The sequence below is a fragment of the Gracilinanus agilis genome, chromosome 5 (genome assembly GCF_016433145.1).
Source record: "Gracilinanus agilis isolate LMUSP501 chromosome 5, AgileGrace, whole genome shotgun sequence".
Classification (NCBI taxonomy): domain Eukaryota; kingdom Metazoa; phylum Chordata; class Mammalia; order Didelphimorphia; family Didelphidae; genus Gracilinanus; species Gracilinanus agilis.
In genome coordinates, this window is record NC_058134.1 from 293316136 (window position 1) to 293337206 (window position 21071).

The following is a 21071-nucleotide window of genomic DNA, read 5'->3' on the forward strand; positions in this document are numbered from 1 at the left end:
ATATAAGTTTCTTATAACTTCTGAACAGCATGAGTACTCATTGTTCCCAGGCAATCACTGAATATTAGAGATGCAAGGGACTGAGAGAATACCTAATAAATAAATGTTTACTGGGGGCAGCTTGGTAGCTAAGTAGATTGAAAGTCATGTCTAGAGATGGGAAGTCCTAGGTTCAAATCTGGCCTCAGACACTTCCTAGCTCTGTGACACTGGGCAAGTCATTTTTTAAAATATTTACTGATTGTCAAATTCATAACCTAACCAGGTATACCCACCATAATATCCTCAACAAGCCTATATTGACTTCATAGTGAGTTCAAGTGAAAGGGAACCAAGTCACTTATGTCCTAAGGTTCTAGCTTTTGATAATTCTAATAAGGAATTTTACCTTTACATCAAACCTAAATCTGCCTCTACAAATTCCAGTCACTAATACTAACTCTACCCTGTGGAGCCAAGCAGAAATCTAATCCATGCCAACCTTAAAAAAAACTACATGGTACAATACAATGTACATCTTCTAAAAGAAGAGGACTTGGATTCACATACTAGCTCATTACTAGGAACTAAGTTGTGAGCAAGTCACTTAACTTTTCTGATCCAGTTTCCTCAAATGTAAGGATTGGACTAAATGATCTCTACAGTCCCTTCTAGCTTTGTATTGGTGTCCTTAGCATCTAAGAGAATCCTTGGTGTATGAATCAGCAATTAATAAATTCTTGTTCATTGATCACTAAACCCTAGATTTTGGAAAAGCATATTTCAATCTACACTTTCAATAACCAGATGAAAAAATACTTCCAAATCAGTAATTGGAGAAATGCAAATTAAAGCAACTCTGAAATTCTACCTTAAATCCATTAGATTTGTCAAAGAGAATCAGAGAATAATTAAAAATATTGGAGTGACTGTTGGAAAACAGACAATGAACTGCTAGTGGACTGGGGATAGGTCTAGACATTCTGAAAAACACTTTGGATCTATGCTTAAGAAGTCACTAAACTATCTATACCTAGCAAAACTACTAAGAATGAGAAAAAGGGCCTATATGTATAAAATATTTAGAACAGCTCTTTTTTGTAGTGGCAAAGATCTAAAAACTAAAGGGGTATTCAACTGCTGGAGAATGTTACAGTACATGCATATAATGGAATATCATTGCACCATAAAAATGATAAAACATCTGTTTAAAGGAAACTGGAAAGACCTTGATGAAGTGATAAAAGAGTAAAGTGAGGAGAACTAGGAAAACATTTACACAATGACAACATTGTAAAGAAAAAAACTTTTAATCAATAGAATAATAAACCACAATGATGAAATATACCACCCACTTCCTGCTACCACCTAAGTAATATACTTAAAATGCAGAATAAGACATATTTTTTGGATATGGTGAACATGGGAATTTATTTCCATGAAATATGCATATTTTTTTAATTGTTTAAATGGGAGGATAGGAAAGTCAGATGGATAGTGCATATAAAAGCATGCAAATAAATGGATGAATAAGGTTTTGGGGGGGGTTGCTTGTTTTGTTTTTTAACAAAAGCAGATTTAAAACTCCAAAATGTAAATACTATAGTAGATAGATGAGGACAGACAGGAGATGCTCAAGAATGAAATTCTGAAGACACAAAAGGAAATAATTCCATTAGGAGGAAGAATGGGGTTTATTTTAAAGAGACAGGTGTGAATTCATAATAACTTACCAATCAACCTAGATATTTCATTTTGATGCAGAAAAATTAGAAGGCAAAGTAACAGGAAATTAATATGAGTTGCATGAAGCTGGAAAAAACAGCCACAAGAATGCTAATGCTCAGAATGAATTATGGCTATTTGATTAGTAATTTCAGTTAAGCAAAATGTGTCTATTCTACTGCAAGGCCCTTCTGTCAGTCTCAGTTCAAAAGCTTAAGAGATTAGCTCTAGACCCTCAAAACCTGACTATTCTTGTATTCAGGTGACCAAGAAATTACATCACTGGCCCAAGCCTTAGTCCACTAAGTAAATTAAATATGAAGGACATTTTTGATATCTTTCACTGAAAAACTAAACTAATCTGTCTCAGACAAAGCATGAGTAAAAACAGACAAGATTAAAAGAAATAAACAGTCTTCACTACATAATGCTTACTTAAACAATCAATATTAATACTTGATATATATACACTGAATGGCATGGCATTTAAATATTTAAAGGACAAGTTAATCAAATTATAGGAAGAAATAGATAGTAAACTGTTAATAGCTGGGAACCACCAGATCAAAAAGCTTATCATCTCTTGAGTGGAGACTGGGAAGGGAGGGAGGGAGATGGTTTGGATCTTATAATGTTGGAAAGTATATGCTGAAATTTATTATTACATGTAATTGGGAAAATAATATCTTTGAATAAAAACAAATTGTTTGGGGAACACACAGAGAACTCAAACCTGAACAAATTTCACAAAAAGATAAGCAAGACAGACATTAAGGAGAACATTGTATACAGAGACTGAACACTATGGTAAAATCAAATGTAATGAACTTCTGTACTAGCAGCAATGCAATGATCCAGGACAAGTGTGAGGGATTTATGGAAAAGAATGCTACCCACATTCAGTGGAAGAACTACAGGAGTGAAAACACAGAAGAGAAACAACTGCTTGAACAAATGGTTTGATGCAGACATGATTTGGGATATAGACTCTAAACCAACAACCCCAGTACAATTATCAATAATATGGAAATAGGTCTTGATCGATGACACATGAAGAAACCAGTGGAAATGCACATCAGCTACAGGGGGTTGGGGGGGGAGTAAGAACATGAATCATGGAACCATGAAAACATTTTTCTAAAAAAATTAAAAAAAAAAAAAAAGCTCAGTGGATTGAGAGTCAGGCCCAGAGATGGGAGATCCTAGGTTCAAATCTGACATCAGATACTTCCTAGCTGTGTGACCCTGGGCAAGTCACTTAATCCCTCATTGTCCAGCCCTTACCACTCTTCTGCCTTAGAACCAATACCCAATGTTGATTCTAAGACGGAAGGGAAGGTAAGGGCTTTAAATAAATAAATAAAAGTAAAGTGCCAGGGGCAGCTGGATGGTTCAGTGGATTGAGAACCAGCCTAGAGATGGGAAGTTCTAGGTTCAAATCTGGCCTCAGATACTTCCAGCTGGGTGACACTGGGCAAGTCACTTAACCCCCATTGCTTAGCCCTTATTGTTCTTCTGCCTTGGAATCAATACATGGTATTGATTCTAAGACAGAAGGTTTAAAAATAAATAAATAAGAGGGCAGAGCCAAGATGGCAGCTTAGAAGTACCTAACCTCTCCAACAATCCTTCCAAGCCAGTATTTTATATCTCCCTTCAAAGAAAACAGAAATCCAAACCCAACAAGAGGTCCCAAGACTCTCCTACTGAAAACAACTTGAAAGGTAGGCAGGGTGTGTCTATTTTCACAAGATAAAGGAGAGACAGGCTGGCTGAACACTCTCCTCAACCCAGCCCTGGGCAGAAACTGCAGTTATGAGGGTTCGTCTCTGACCCACTACACATGATCCAGGGTTCAGATAACAGCTGGCAGGGAGGATCTGTAGGGGAAACATCTGGCTGCACACCCTCAGCGCACTGGCTACAGTGAGAAGTCTGCCCCAGGTCAGGAGGTTAGTTCAACTGACTGAGTCCAGTATACCAGCAGAGGATTGAGAAAAGAGAAAATTCAGCCTCAACTACAAGTTGATAGCAAGAAACAATTCAGATATCATGGAAACCCAATTAGGATTACATAGGATCTGGCAGCATCCACATAAAGGGCTAGAAGGCATGGAATATGACATTCTAGAAGGCAAGGGAACTGGGTCTACAACAAAGAATTCAGGGCACAGCAGTTCAAACACTCTAGTTCAGTAAATAAACAGAGGGGCAAGTTTATATATTCTATATGTGGGGAAAAAACTCAGTAAATATGAGTTAATGAAAGAAAAAAAAACCCTAACAATTGAAAGGACGAAAGAACAGAACCAATGGACAAGGATAAGAGCCAGGAAACATCAAGCAAAGCCTCAAAAAAACAGGGAATTGGATGCAGGTTATGGAGGAGCTCAAAAATGAATTTAAAAATCAAGTAAGACAGGATGGAGAAAAATGGCAAAAGGAAAATAGTAACTTAAAAAGCAAAATAGGTCATCTGGAAACAAAGGCACAGGCACTGAAAACTGGAATTGACCTGCTGGAAAATGACACAAAAAAATTGGAAGAAGAGAAGAATGACTTGAAAGAAAGAATGGACCAAAATGAAAAGTAGAATCAAAAGATTGTGGGAAAATCTCAGTCTTTAAAAATTAGATTGGGCAATTAGAAGCTAATGACTTCACAAGATACCAAGACACATTAAAACAAAATCAAAAGAATGAAAAAATTGAAGATAATATGAGATACATCACTGAGAAAACAACTGACCTAGAAAATAGATCAATTTAAGAATTATTGGACTACCTGAAAAACATGATAAAAAAAAAAGTCTAGACATCATACTACAGGAAAGTATACAAGAAAACTGCCCTGAAATTCTTGAACATGAGGGTAAAATAGAGATTGAAAGAATCCACAGATTAATCTGGCATTACATCCCCAATTGACAACTCCCAGAAATGTCATAGCCAAGCTCAAAAACTCCCAGGCCAAGGAGAAGAAACTACAAGTTGCTAGAAAGAAACAATTCAGATATAATGGAACCCCAATTAGGATTACATAGGATCTGGCAGCATCCACATAAAGGGCTAGAAGGCATGGAATATGACATTCTAGAAGGCAAGGGAACTGGGTCTACAACCAAGAATCAGCTACCCAGCAAAACTGACTATATTCTTTCAGGGGAAAGTATGGTCATTTAACAAAACAGAAGATTTCTACACATTCCTGAAAAAAAGACCAGACAAACAGAAAATTTGATGCCCAAATACAGAATTCAAGAGAAACATAAAAAGGTAAATTAGAAAGAGGAAAAAATGTAAGGGCTTCAATAAAGTCAAATGGCATGTATTCCTATATGGAAAGATGATATCTGTAACTCTTAAAAAATGTTATTATTATCATAGTAGCTAGAAGAAGTATACATAGAGGATGTAGTGGTAAGCTCTTTAGGATGTTATGTCAAAAAATATAAAAACAAGGGGTAAAAAAAGAGGATAATACTAAGAGAAATGGGAAAAGAAGTAAAATGGAGTAAAATATATCACATAAAGAAACACAGGTGAGGTGGGGAGAGAAGACCAATGGAAGGAAGAGGCTGGAGAGAGGTAATACTTAAACCTTACTCTCATTGGAAATGGCTCAGAGAGGGAAGAAGAGTTGGATCCATTAGGGTACAGAATTGTCTCTTGCCCTATAAAGAAGTAGAAAGGTAATAAGAAATGAGGCAGTGGGTGGGGAGTAATACCAGGGAGGGAAGGTTGGGGACATTCAAAAAGCTCTGTAGTGAGAGGGGAATAAGAAGGAAGGTGGTAGGAAGGGGACTAATATAAGGGAGGGGAAAGGGAATTGACTAAAAGTAAAACACTACAGGATAGGGTAAGAGGGAAAGGAGAAAAGTTAGTATTAAAGGAGGAAGTAAAAATGGAGGGGAATACACAGATGGTAATCATAACTGCGAATGTGAATGGGATGAACTCACCCATAAAACGGAAGCAGGTAACATAATGGATTAAAAACCAGAATCCTACCATATATTGTTTACAAGAAACACACTTGAGGCATGTAGGCACACAAACAGTAAAGGTAAGAGGCTGGAACAAAATCTATTTGGTTGCAAAAACTGAGACAAATAAGGCAGGAGTAGCAATCATGATCTCTGACAAAGCTAAAGTAAAAACAGATTTTATTAAAAGAGATAAGAAAGGTAATTACAGCTTCATAAAAGGCAGTATAAATAATGAAGAAAAATCACTACTTAACCTATATGCACCAAATGGTATAGCATCCAGATTTTTAAAGGAGCTTAAGGAGGAAATAGATAGGAAAACTATACTAGTGAGAATCCTCGACTTCCCCCATTAGAACAAGAAAAATCGAACTAAAAAATAAGTAAGAAAGTAAAAGAAGTGAATGAAATATTTAAAAAATTAAAGTTAATAGTTATCTGGAGAAAACTGATAGGGATAAAAAGGAATATACCTTCTTTTCAGCAGCACATGGTACATATACAAAGTTGACCATGTACTAAGGCATAAAAACATTACAAACAAATGTAGAAAAGCAGAAATAATAAATGCTATTTTTTCATATCATCATGCAATAAAAATCATAATTAATAAAGGCTCATAGAGAGGCAAAGTTAAAATTAATTGGAAACTTAATCATCTAATTCTTTAAAACTGGTGGGTCAAAGAATAAATCATAGAAACAATTACTGATTTCATTGAAGAGAATGACAATGAGGAAACAACATATCAAAATCTGTGGGATACAGCCAAAGCAGTACTCAGGGGAAAATTTATATCCCTATTGTGCCTATATCAACAAAATTGAGGGAAGAGATCAATGAATTGAGTTAAAAAGCTAGAAAGAGAACAAATTAAAAATCCCCAGATAAAAACTAAATTGGAAATCCTAAGAATCAAAGTAGAAATTAATACAATTGAAAGTAAAAGAATTAATGAACTAATAAATAAGACTAATAATAATAACAAGCTGGTATTTTGAAAAAACAAATAAAATAGATAAGGTATTGATTAATCTACCTAAGAAAAAGAAAGAAGAGAACCAAATTAACGGTATCATGAATGAAAAGGGTGATCTCACCTTTAATGAAGAGGAAATTAAGGTAATTATTAAGAACTATTTAGCAATAAATATGGCAACCTAGGTGAAATGGGTGAATATTCATAAAACTATATAAATTGCCTAGATTAACAGAACAGGAAATAGAATACTTAAACAATCCCATATCAGAAAAAGAAATTGAACAAGCCATCAAGGAAGGAACTCCCCAGGAAAAAATCCCCAAGGCCAGATGGATTCACAAGTGAATTCTATCAAACAATTAAATAACTAAGCCCAATACTATACAAACTACTTGACAAAATAAGTAAAGGAGTCTTACCAAATTCTTTTTATGACACAAATATGGTAACAACTTGAGTAAAGATGCAGGGTATAAAATAAACCCACATAAATCATCAGCATTTCTATAAATTTCCAACAAAATTCAGCAGCAAGAGTTAGAAAGAGAAACTCCATTTAAAATCATTCTAGACAATATAAAATATTTAGGAATCTATTTGACAAGACAAACACAGTAATTAAATGAACACAACTACAAAACACTTTTCACACAATTAAAACTAGATCTAAATAACTGGAAAAACATTAATTGCTCCATGGGTAGAATGAGCTAATATGATAAAAATGACAATCCTATCCAGATTAATTTACTTATTCAGGACCATATCTATCAAACTACCAAGAAACTTTTTTATAGAATTAGAAAATTGTAAGTTCATCTGGAAAAACAAAAGATAAAGAATATCAAGGGAAATAATAAAAAAAATGTGAAGGATGGTGGTCTAGCAGTACCAGATCTTAAAACTGTACTATAAAGCAGTGGTCATCAAATCTATAACTATGATACTGGCTAAGAGACAGAAGGGAAGATCAATGGAATAGATGTGGGGTAAATGACCTTAGCAAGAAAGTGTTTGATAAACCCAAAGATCCCAGCTTTTGGGACAAGGACTCACTATTTGACAAAAGCTGCTGGGAAAATTGGAAAACAGTAGAGGAAAAATCAGGTTTAGATTAACATCTTACACACTATACCAAGATAAATTCAAAATGGGTAAAAGACTTAAATATAAAGAGTGAAATCATAAATAAATTAGGTAAACATAGAATAGTATACCTATCAGATCTGTGGGGAAAGGAAGGAATTTAAGACCAAGAAAGAGATAGCGATTATTACAAAATGTAAAGCAAATTTATTTTGATTACATAAAATTGAAAAGTTTTTGTACAAACAAAACCAATGCAACCAAAATTAGAAGGGAAGCAACAAACTGGGGGAAAAACATTTATAACTCTCTGACAAAGGTTTAATTTCCCAAATATATAACAAACTAAATCAAATTTACAAAAAATCAAGCCATTTCCCAATTGACAAATGGTCAAGGGATATGAATAGGCAGTTTTCTAATGAAGAAATCAAAACTATCAATACTCACATGAAAAAATATTTTAAATCCCTCTCGATTAGAGAAATGCAAATCAAAACAACACTGAGGTACCAACTCACACCTAGCAACTGGCCAATATGACAGCAAAGGAAAATGATAAACATTGGAGGGGATGTGGCAAAATTGGAACACTAAATGCATTGCTGATAGAGTTGTGAACTGATCCAACCATTCTGGAAGGCAATTTGGAATTATGCCCAAAGGACTTTAAAAGACTGCCTGCCCTCTGATACAGCCATACCACTGCTGGGTTTGTATCCCAAAGAGATAATGAGAAATGTTTGTGCAAAAATATTTATAGCCACGCTTTTTAGTGGCAAAAAATTGAAAAATGAGGGAGGGGTGTCCCTTGATTGGGGAATGGCCGAACAAATTACAGTATCTGATGGTGATGGAATACTATTGTGCTGAAAGGAATAATGAATTGGAAGATTTCTATATGAACTGGAATGATCTTCCAAGAATTGATGCAGAGTGAAAGGAGCAGAACATATACACAGAGACAGATACACTGTGCCACAATCGAATGTAATAGACTTTTCTACTAGTAGCAATGATCCAGGACAATGCCAAGGTACTTATGAAAAAGAACACTATCTACAACAAGAGAAAAAAGTGTGGGAGCAGAAATGCAGAAGAAAAACATATGATCAATCATATGGTTTGATGGGGATATGAATGGGATGTGGGCCTTAAGCTCAGTGGATTGAGAGCCAGGCCTAGAAACAGGAGATCCTCGGTTCAAATCTGGCCTCAGTCACTTCCTAGCTGTGTGACCCTGGGCAAGTCACTTAACCCCCTTTGCCTAGCCCTTACCACTCTTCTGCCTTGGAGCCAATATGCAGTATTGACTCCAAGACAGAAGGTTAAGGGTTTAAAAAAAAAATCACTCTATTGCAAATATGAATAATATGGAAATAGGTTTTGAACAATGATACATATATCACCCAGTGGAATTGCTTGTCAGGTCTGGGAGAGGGAGAGAAGAGGGGTAGGAAAGATTATGAATCATGTAACCATGGAAAATTATTCTAAATAAATAAATAAAAGTAAAGTGCCATATTTTTTGTATATTTTCTGGTGCAGGAGGAGTGATAGCATGGAGGAAGGCTGGTTGGAATCTCGGAAAATCTCCTCCCTACCCTCCCAGACATTGAGTTTCCACTAACCCAACCTGTTTCACAGAAGACCAAAGCCAGATACAATTTTTTATTGCCTATTTCTTAACTATTTAACATGTATAAAACTGAGGGACCATTTTTCTTTGGTTCCTATATTTGTGTGTGTGTACATGTGTGTGATTAATGAAGCTTTTGAGGAGTGTGCCTCTCATTTTCCCCATGAGCTCTAGTTTTTATTTGCAATGCTACATAGTATGGTGCAGTCAAGGGAACAAAACAGCAGTTCTCATAGAACTACTAAACATATTTATGACACGCTTACAAAAACTGACCATAAAAATCTCATAAGCAAATGCAAAAAAATGGAAATATTAAAATGCACCTTTACATATAATACAAGTTATTTTCAATAGTGTCTTTAAAGAAAGAATTAAAAATTAATTGGAGACTATGTAATTTAACCCTTAAAAACAGGTGAGTCTTAAGAACAAATCACTGAAGCAGATTATTTCAAGGAAAATGATAATAGTTAAACAATAAACCAAAACACTGGGGATTAAGTCAAAGTGGTTCCTAGGAAAACAATGTATATTTCCATAAATTTTCATCAACAAAAGTGAGAAAGAATAAAACAATGAATTGGATTGGAAACTAAAATATATAGTAAAACCACAAATAAAACAACCTGAACTAAACAAACACTAAGATTGAAATTCTGAAAATCAAAGAGATTAAAAAAGTTAAAACCCCAATGAATTGATAAATAAAAGGGCTGGGTTTGGTTTTTGGGGGGAGTGGGAAGAGAGTGATCGAGCTAATAAAGTAAATAATCTGTTAGCTAATTTAATTAAAGGAGGGAACTAAATTGGCATTTATACCAACAACTGGCAAAATATAAAGGTGAATTTACAGCAAATATGAAATAAACTAATTTCCTAAGTTAACATGCCAACAAAACCGATAACTTAGAAATGGTTGACTATTTACAAAAACATGAGGAATCTAGAGAATTAGGCAAAATAAAATAGCCAAATCTCATAAAAACAAATTCAACAGGCCATAAAGAAATTCCTACAGGATGGGGGAGGGGGGAGTTGTAGAAAAAAACAACAAATTCAGATGGAATTTCAAGTGAACTCTATCAACTGTTCAAAGAACAATCAATTCAAATATTACATAAGTTCTTTGCAAAAGTAGGAAAGGAAGGGCTCATTTTATTATTTCCTTTGCAAACTGTGTGTGTATACATATAAAATGTAAAATGGCAGTAGAACTTTTGGAATATTCTGTATAATGAGAAAGAGAAATGAGAGTGAGAGAGAAAAAAAGAAATATTCTTGATCAAGAGTGACATGGTCAGAACTAAGGAAGATTATTTTAGCAAATGCATGGAGCATGGTTTGAAGAAGAGAGTGGAAGCCAAGAGTCCAATGAAAAGGTTACTGTTATAGTCCAGGCAAGAGATGGCAAAGGCCTGAAGCAGAGTAAGTAAATATATATATATATATATATATATATACAGAGAGAAGGGGAGAAAAGTTACAGTAACTTGTTTATATCAATTAAATTTTTTGTAGGAAATAGTAATAGTCTGCATCAATGTTTTTTGCTTTATTCATTTCCCTCTTCCTAGAATCAATATTTATTTGAATAGGTCATATAGGAACTATGATAAATACTTAGTATCTTTTCATCTTTAACCTTTCTTAGTTTTATTGATTTTGAGCTTTGTTTTAAGGCATCAATGCTCTGACTGTACACAGTAGATTCAGAAGTGTATCTGACATTGGTAAATTGTTTTCTATTATGAAACTAACTATATCATATTTGTGTGCTGCTTGCCATGTCAGCTCTTCTGATTCTTTCCATCAAGAAAGTGTTATGAATCTTTCAACTGTGTTCATAATTGCTGCTGCCCTCATTCTCCAGCACTGGGGCCACAGCTAGAAAGAGAAGGGATGTATTATATAAGAACTTTTCAGGAGAATGGCTTGTCTTTCACAAACTGTTCTTAAATCCATAGGTGATAAAGGGCCCAAGAAAGAGCTCACAAAAAAAAAAAAAAAAAAAAAAAAAAAAAAAAAAAAAAAAAAAAGCTGTTCACAAAGGCCTGCTCTCTACAGGGGAAGTCAATAAACCTCCTTGCTATAGGCTGAGTACTTGAGGTCATGTGGAATCAGATGGTGTGAAAGTCCACTGAATTTCTGATTTATAACCTTCTTTTCCAGCATCTGTTAGGTGATATTGCTCAGAACTTCAAACCAGATCAGCATTTGATGCTTTGCTGAGGCCAGTAAAGCCTATTTGGCTGGTCTATTTGAAAATCATGCTCTACGTGTCAAAATAATGCCATACTAGATGGATATCTTCTGGCATTATTGTGACACGTACAGCATGATTTTCAAAAAAAAAGAAAAGCACTCAATAGAGAGGTGTAAAGCTTCTGAGTAATCTATAAGCCTTTAGCTTTATTTCTTAAATTCTTAAAATTTCTTAAATATATCATTAAGCTTAATAAGTTTTTGCAGCATTTTTCTGCCTCTTCCACTATCATGATAAAAACAGAAAGGAACAATCAGACTTACTGGTCATTCTATGTTCTTTTTTATGTGTTGCCTTGGCCAAAGAATTCAAACCTACTAGTCAGCATCCTGATAGTGTATCTCTTCATTCTTAGCTAGGCTCATCTTTGAGCATCAAATTCAGTCTGTTGCTGAGACTGTTCTTGAAGACTTTCCAGCATGGTAAAGTTACCAGAGTTTGCAGTAAAGCTCCTATCATATTTTAGAAAGGAATAGGATTATTCTATAATAACTATGCAGAAATTACTTAGGGGGCAGCTGGGTAGCTCAGTGGAGTGAGAGTCAGGCCTAGAGACAGGAGGTCCTAGGTTCAAACCCGGCCTCAACCACTTCCCAGCTGTGTGACCCTGGGCAAGTCACTTGACCCCCATTGCCCACCCTTACCACTCTTCCACCTATGAGACAATACACCGAAGTTAAGGGTCTAAAAAAAAAAAAGAAATTACTTAGGCAGGAGACTGAAGGACTAACTTGTGTGTGTTGGGTGGGTGAGGGTAGGGAATGAGAGAAGAATGGTGTGAGGACATTACTAAGCAAGGCCACAACAAGAAACAAGCCAGCAACACCCAGCTCACGATAGCCCTGGAACTTCAGAAAGAGACAGTTTCTAAGCAACTCCCAGTGTAAGACAAACCCAGAGACCCAGCAAGAGACAGGTGCAAAACCCTGGTCACAGCAAGAGACAGATCCCAACCAGTTCTCAGTGTAGGGACCTGAACACAAGCCCCTAACTCAGAATCAGAGACTAAGAGATATGAGTAAAATGAACAAAAATGCAGAACACAACAAAGAAATATTTTGAACTGAAAAGAATCCCACAGAGCAAATCCAGACGTACATTATCAGAGGAAAAAAGATCCTGGGCAATAGAACTATAAGAATACTTGGGAGAGGGGGCAGCTGGGTAGCTCAGTGGATTGAGAGTCAGGCCTAGAGACAGGAGGTCCTAGGTTCAAATCTGAACTCAGACACTTCCCAGCTGTGTGACCCTGGGCAGGTCACTTGACCCCCATTGCCCACCCTTACCACTCTTCTACCAAGCAGCCAATACACAGAAGTTAAGGGTTTAAAACAAATAAATAAATAAATGGATAAATAAATAAAGATAGATAGATAGATGGATAGGCAGATAAATAAATAAATGAATGAAAAAGAATAGTTGGGAGAAATTAAACAAGATTAAACAAAATTGAAGCCAGGGAAGAAAAAATGGCAAGGAGAATTAATACCTTAGAACAGACAGTATTAAACTTTAGCTAAGAATTGAACTCTTTGAAAATTAGAATGGATCAAATGGAAAACAATGACTCAATAATACAACAAGAAATATTAAAATAATACTAAAACTATTAATAAATTATAAATGGACAGCACCAAGACGGTGGATTAGGGGCAAACATCCAGCCAAAATCTCTCAACATTCTCCTCTAAACAACTTTAAAACAATGTCCTAAGTCAATTTTGGAGCTATAGAACCAACAAAAAGTCAGGGTGAGATTTTTTTCCAGTTTAAGAAAACTTAAGAGGTAAGCACAAGAAGTCTGTAACACCAGGGAAGAGGTCTGTTGGAGATCTTTTGGGAACACTCACACAGGGCTAGTGGCAAAGGTGTCTGTGGTGGTGGTGGCAGCAGCAGCCATGAGAACAGTTTAGGAGCTCTCAGCTTAGAGATGGTAAGGAGGGGTTGGACAACTGGTCAGAAAGGGATTCTAGGGAACCCTTTACTGGCACCGAGTACAGCTGACACTTATTGGTATCTCCACTGCCAATTAGAGAGGAGTACTGGTGGTCAATCACAATGGAGCAGAGGCCCTAGTCACAGTACTAAAGCAGAGAAGAGTATTAGTTCTTCTGGTTGCGGGGGATCAGGGATCTTTCCTGGGTTCCCAGGACACAAACCTACAGAACAGAGACCACACTGCTTACCCAATCATAACACTTTGGAATCACGAAGACCTGGCAGCTCTGAATCAGCTCTGAAAAGAGTAGCACAAAAAAGCTTGAAGCTTAGAACAGTGCCTCTCCAACCCCAGGTAAGCAGGACTCAACTCTGACATAAAGTTAAGAAAGACCTTTAAAAAAAGAGCAAACAACAAAAAAATTAATTTGATTATAAAAAAGCTGCTATTGTAAAGGGGAAGATACAAACTCAGAAAAACAGAACCCAAAAATGCCAAAGAAAATACAACTTGAAAAACCTTAAAAGAGGCACAAAAATTCACTGAAGAAAATAATTTCTTAAAAATTAGAATTGGTCAATTGGAAGTTAACCGCTCCAAAAGATAAAGAAACAACAACAGCAACAAAAACAGCAATATCAAAGTCAAAAGAAGAAAAAAATAGAAGAAAATGTGAAATCTCATTGGAAAAACAAAAATGGATAAACAATAGATCAAGGAGCAATAACTTAAGAATTATTGGACTACCTTAAAGACATGATCAAAGGAGTCTAGATATCATATTTTAAAAAATAATCTAGATTAGAGAAATGCAAATTAAAACAACACTGAGATACCACCTCACATCTATCGAATTAGTAATAAATGTTGGAGGGAATGTGGCAAAATTGGTACACTATTGTATTGTTGGAGGAGCTGTGAACTAATCCAATTATTCTTGAGGACTATTTGGAATTATGCCCAAAGGTATATAAAGCTGTGAATACCCTTTGATCCAGTAATATCATTCCTTGGTCTGCATTCCAAAAAAAAGATTATAAAAAAGGGAAATGGACCTACTTGTTCAAAAATATTTATAACACCTCTTTTTGTTGGGGCAAAGAATTAGAAATTGAGGGATTGTCCATCAATTGGGGAATGGCTAAAGAAATTGTGATATATGTTGGTGATGGAATACTATTGTGTTATAAGAAATGATAAACAAGATGATTTCAGAAAAAGCTAGAAAGACCGACATGAACCAATATAAAGCAAAATAAGCAGAACTGGGAGAATACTGTACAAAGTAACAGTAATATTGAATGATGATAAACTACAGAAATTTAGCTACTCTAAGCAATGCAATGATCTGGGATGATTCTGAAAGACTTATGATGGGGAATGCCATCTACCTCTAGAGAAAACTGTTAGGAGCTGGATGGATGCGGATCAAAGAATACTACCTTTCACATCAGTGTATTTCAATACAATAACTGAATTCATAATGAAAAAATGTTATCCACTTCCAGAAAGAAAAATGATGAACCTTGGGTTGTAAACAGAAGTATAATTTTCTCACTTTCTTTTTCTTGCTTTTAAAAAATATGTATGGCTAATATGGAAATAATTACATATTTCACATGTATATTTGATATATTGTTTGCATTCTCAGTGGGTGAGGGAAATGTGGGAAGGAAGGAGAGAATTTAGAACTCAAAACTTAAAAAATAAAATGCTAAAAATAAATAGGTAATGTTTTTAAATTTTTTAAAGATTATCATCAGTTCTGCTTCTGCAATTTTAGACTTTCCCATCTACCTCCTATTCAGAATACCAACTGACCTCCTAATGAGACTCTGCTAGAAGCACTGTTTTAGGTTCTTTGTTATCTCCATAAATGGGCCAGATCCTAGAAATCAAGAGTAGGATGAGAAGCAAAATGGACAACAACTAAGGAGGTGGCAATACTCACCAAAAAGGCAAGTCAATAATTAAGCTTATTAGTTGCTATAATAAACCGTAAACCTGCTTGCAACTTGGGCTTTAATGATGTGTAGTGGGAGGGGACGGAGAGAGGAAAAAACTGCCCATATGTGCCAGGCACTGTGCTAAGTGCTTTACAAATATTATCTCATTTGATCCTCACAATAACCCTGGGAGGTAGGTTAGATTATTATCCCATTTTACTGCTGGGTAACTGAAGCAGACAGAATTAATTTCCACAGGGTCACACAGTATTTGAACTCAGTTCTTCCTAACTCCAGGCCCAACACTATGAATTCATCTGAACTGGGTAAAGCAAAGTTGAGTTCCCTTGGCCACTTCTTGTGATACATGTGGCTCAGAAGAGAAGGATGTTCATTTAAAGATGGAGAAACAATCTCTTTGCTGGTCCCTTTGTCCTAGTGATAGAAGTAAGGGATACCTATATTAAAAGGGATTGACCATTGACCTAAGAAGAATGGCCCACTCAATAGACCTTAAATTCATTGGAGAAACAGGTGGCCATACAAAGGGCAAAAAGGAGTAGAAGAGGGAGGATAGAGTCCAGAAGAGGATAGTTACAAGCAAAACAAATTTTGGAAGGTGAATCTTGGAGAAACAAGAGGAATTCAGGGGAAGGATTAAAAAGAGAAAGAAAGAATCACAACTTCAGTTACAAATGACTTGGGATGATCAAATTCCTTCCCTTTCTCCATCTCTTTCTAATTTATAAAGGGAGAAGAGATAGAGAAGGAAAAGATATTAATAGGTTATGATGGAGAGAAATACATTATGATGATAACAGTGACAAGTAAATGGACCAGATTTACCTATAGAGGGCAGCAGATGGATTGGAAAGCAGAATCCAAAAATAATGTTTTCTAAAAAGCACACTTGAAACACAAAATTAAAATAGGAGCTATAACAAATTTTATTCTGAATGAGGTAAATTCAAAAAAGCAGATATAGCAATAGTGATCTCAGACAACCCACAATAAAAATAAGCATGATCAAAAGAAATAAGTAAAGAAAATTCAATAAATGTCAAGAGACCATAGAAAACAAATTAACATAAATACTTAATATATATGAATAGTACCTATAAAAGAAAAAGCTAATCAAATTATAGGTAGAAAAGGGCAGAAAACAGAGAACTTAATGTGCCTTTTTTAAGAACTAGACAAATCTCACAAAAATATTTTTAAGAAGTTATGGATTTGGATAAAATTTTTTTTAAAGTTACATATGCTAGATGTCTAGCAATTACTAAAAAAAATAGGAAATTTTATATATATATATACATACATACATAAACACACACACATATATATAAAATTCTCAGTAGTGTACAATACCTTTACAAAAACTAGCCATATGCCTCTAAAGACCCTCATAAACAAAAGAAATAAATATTTATTTTCCTGACCACTTTGCAATAACAATTATGACCTTTGAAGGATGGATTCAAACTTAAAAGTAAATAAACCTAAAAAAACCCCCGTTAAGTCATAGAAGAGGGGGCAGCTGAGTGGCTCAATGGATTGAGAACCAGGTCCAGAGATGGGAGGGCCTGGTTTCAAATCTGGCCTCAGACACTTCCTAGCTGAATGATCCTGCTCAAGTCATTTAACCCCCATCACCTAGCCCTTACCACTCTTCTGCCTTAGAACCAACACACAGTATCATAGAAGAGATCAAAGAAAGAAAAAATAATTACATTAAAGAAAATAACAAGGGGAAAATAAACCGAAATTTTTAAGACAATCAAAGAAATACTTAAAAGAAAAAATGCTACTCTAAAACACTTTCTTCCAAAACAGAAAGAACATATGAATGTAATGGGCATTCAAGTATTAAAAATCATAAAAGCAACAAATCAAAAATTCTCAAACATAAAAACAGAAATTCTGAAAATCAAAGAGAAAAACAGAACACACAAAACCCACTGAAATGAGGAATAAATGTAGCAGTTAAAAACATGTAAATTGTTTCATCTGAACAAAAAAGAAAAACCAATTTGTCATTATCAAAAATGAAAAAGGGAATTGTAATAAATGAAAATTATGATGCCGTTTTTTCCCAGGATTCCAAAGAACCAATGGTATACTATAGTACCCATCTCCTGATACATAGGGCACAATGGACTTAGAATACAGAATGAAGCTTATGTATTTTGGACATAGCCAATATGAAAATTTGTTTTGCTCCATTAACATGTTTGTTACAAGGTTTTTCTTTTTTATTTTTCAAAGGATTTTTTAAATGTGTAAAGCTGTTTTAAAATGTGTACAATGAACCCTCCAAAAACTGTATCAGAAGACAATAACATTTTAAAGATTAAATCAATAATATATTTTAAACACAATACTACATTCAAGACCAATACATGGAGAAACAGAACATATCAAAGTTAAAACTTTCTTGACTAAACACAAAACTGAAAACATCTCTTAATACTACTGGCCCCAGTGGAATTCTGAGTTATGCAAGGAAGCTTTTTTCTAACATCAGTTTAATACCTTGATGCTATCAGGAAAAGGATAAAATTATATTACTAATAATCTCTATACTGAGGATTCATTCAGATCATTCCAAAACCTTTCTCAGGCTTTTCTCATTTCATATAAATAATTCTGAAATAGGTATTCATTTTGTATAAAAGCAAATAGACAACTTAGATTCAGAGATAATTTGTCTATGTCTTTCATAAATTCACTTTACTGTACTATCATTATGCTTCCAATAAATAAATGCATTAGGCAAGCAGCAAATAATGCATTAAAATATTCTAAAAGATGTTGTACTTTTCAGTCTCTGGTACTGGGAGACAAATAAAATAACATTATCAGACTTTAGACCATGAAAACATTGTTCTATCCACCCAGCCCCTTACAGACATGTTTGATGCATCATTCTGGGATAAGCCAAAAGTAGAGCAAACAGCTGAAAAAAATAAAATGTAAGGAAATCTACTGCCTTTTTTCTGAGGAACATTTTTAAAAGGTCATCTGATCACAGACTCAGTGCTAGAAAGTCATCTAGTCAAACTCCCTTATTTTACAGAAGAAAGAGAAGCTTCAAAGAAGTTAAGTGGCTTATCCCAGAGCTAAGAAAAAAAAATTTTTTTAAGGAATTAATCATCATTTTCATTAAGTCCAGGCAATTACAGTTTGGTTCCAGTAACTGTAATTAGTTTTTTTAATTTAAACCCTTACCTTCCATCTTAGAATCAATACTGTGTGTTGGTTCTAAGGCAGAAGAGTGATAAGGGCTAGGCAATATGGGGGTTAAGTGAGCATCACAGAGTTAGGAAATGTCTGAGGCCACATTTGAACCCAGGCCCTCCCATCTCTGGGCCTGGCTCTCAGTCCATGGAGCCACCTAGCTACTCCCCTGTAAGTTATTTTTTTTTTAAATTCTTCCTCGTTCTTTCCCAATGTCACTCATACCATGCCATAAAATCAGTCTATAAATATTTATTAAGCACCTACTTATGTGCAAGGCATTGTATTTTTCAACATTAGAAATTCAAAGAAAAGCAAAAAATAGACCCTAGATGACAAACTGGAAATAATCAGCAGAGGGAAGAGTAAAGGGAGGGAATAAGTTTTATAAAGTGCCTAGTAGATACCAGGCATCATACTAAGTGCTTTTTACAAATACTATAACATTTCATCCTAGAATTACAATAGATTTTATTTTAGGCAGTAGAATTAAGGGGATCAGGGAAGAATTCCTGTATCTATGAATTTAGCTGGGACTTGTAAGAAGCCAAGAGGCAGAGATGAGAAAGAGAATTCCAGGCATGAGGAACAGCCAGTAAAAATGCTCAGAGTAAAGAGATAGAATGTCTTGTCCAAGGAGGCCAGTGTCACTGGATCAGAGTTCCAAAGGGAAAAGGAAGTTATGAAAGGCTTTGAACGTTCAACAGAGCATTTTATATTTAATCCTGAAGATGAAAAGGAGTCACTAGCTATGTAATGAGGGTCAGGGAAGAAGAAGAGGTCATGGTCAACTTGAACTTTAGCAACATTTTTTAGGCAGCAGAGTGGAAAATGGACTCCAAATGATAGACTTCTTGTGGCAGAGATCAACCAGCAAGTTACTGCCTTATTCCAGGGGTGAGATGATATAGGTCTGCATTGCAATCAGTGGTAGTAACAGAGAGAAGACAGTATTTGGCACAATTTTATTAAAAGGTTCTGATCTTATTCATGTAGAGATACTTTTCCAACATTAAAAAAAAAACACTACAATAATTGCCCTAAACTCAAGAATGTTTTTAAAAAACTGAGAAAAGACCCTAATGCAAGAACATTGAGAAAAATAGAACCACTACATGGAAAAATTCACAATTCCAAAATAAACTCTCTCAGAGTGGAAGGAAGTATTGTAGCTGGCAACTCTAACCTTCCACCATCTAAGATACCCTTTAATTCTCCATGTTATCATGAGATGTTGTGGGCTGACACTATGAAATGTATACCTTCATATATATAGTCTACTACAAAGAAAAAAATAGTTCCCACCACTATTGACTTTATTTCTTCATGTAAAAGTAGAGAAGGGAAGAAAGCAGTGATCAGCAAATTAAAGAACAGCAAGAAGAAAAGAAGGGGAAACAAACCAAGAGAGAACCAAAAAAAACCTACAGTGTACTCAGCCTTCCTCTTATCCCCCCCACCACCAAATTATAACCTCTTTAAGGTATTCTTTCTCCTAGTACAGTACAACTGAATTCTTGTTCATCTCTCCTGGATTAGGCAGGAGAAAACCAGAAATCCTGGGAGGCTGAGCAAGACAACCTCCCCTACTATCTGTATCATTCACATTTTACCAAAACTCTGATGTGGCAGATTACAGAGAGGAAGGTAGATGGAGCCTATTTACTTGGACCAATAATTCAGAGTATAATCCACTTATTTACAAATAAGACGACAGAAGCCCAGAGATAGCAACTTGTTCCAGCTGACTTGCCAAGGGTCTAGAATGGAACTTAGTCCTCATGTCTTCAATGCTTTTTCTACTACAACACCCTCAAACTCACCTCTCTTATTAGCATCCTTATTTCTAAGAAGGGCATCACCATTTAATCAGTCATGAAGACCTTCGCCTCTTTCTTCAACCTCACCCCACATTATGCAACAGTTGCTTATTATATCCACTATCCCAAGGTTTATCTCTTGCATTATTTCAACAAGTCTCTTGCCTCCATTATCTTCCACACAGCTATAAACTTTTGTTATCAAAGAATCATAAGTCTGACCAATACTGAAGCTACTAGTAAAATTTGTCTATTGGCAATGAGGGAGCTTAAGAATAGTTGCACTGCACCATCTCCTGGCATACTGTAAATGCTGTACTGTTTCAAAGCTGAATTTCAGTCTATCAGTTTCTTCTTGCGCAACCTTCTTAAGAGCATGCTAATTAAGCTGATCTTTCAGCAGCTGATTACTCCTCCATGAATCTGTGAAGTCACACTTCAATAAGCACCAATTCAGTGCT

The 21071-nt window shown here is 35.3% G+C and overlaps 1 protein-coding gene across 2 annotated transcripts in view; it reads right to left on the bottom strand.

Annotated features, from left to right (window-relative positions):
* Positions 1-21071, bottom strand: part of SPATS2 (spermatogenesis associated serine rich 2) — a 183959-nt gene that overhangs the window by 126068 nt on the left and 36820 nt on the right. The gene's annotated exons all lie outside the window — the stretch shown is intronic.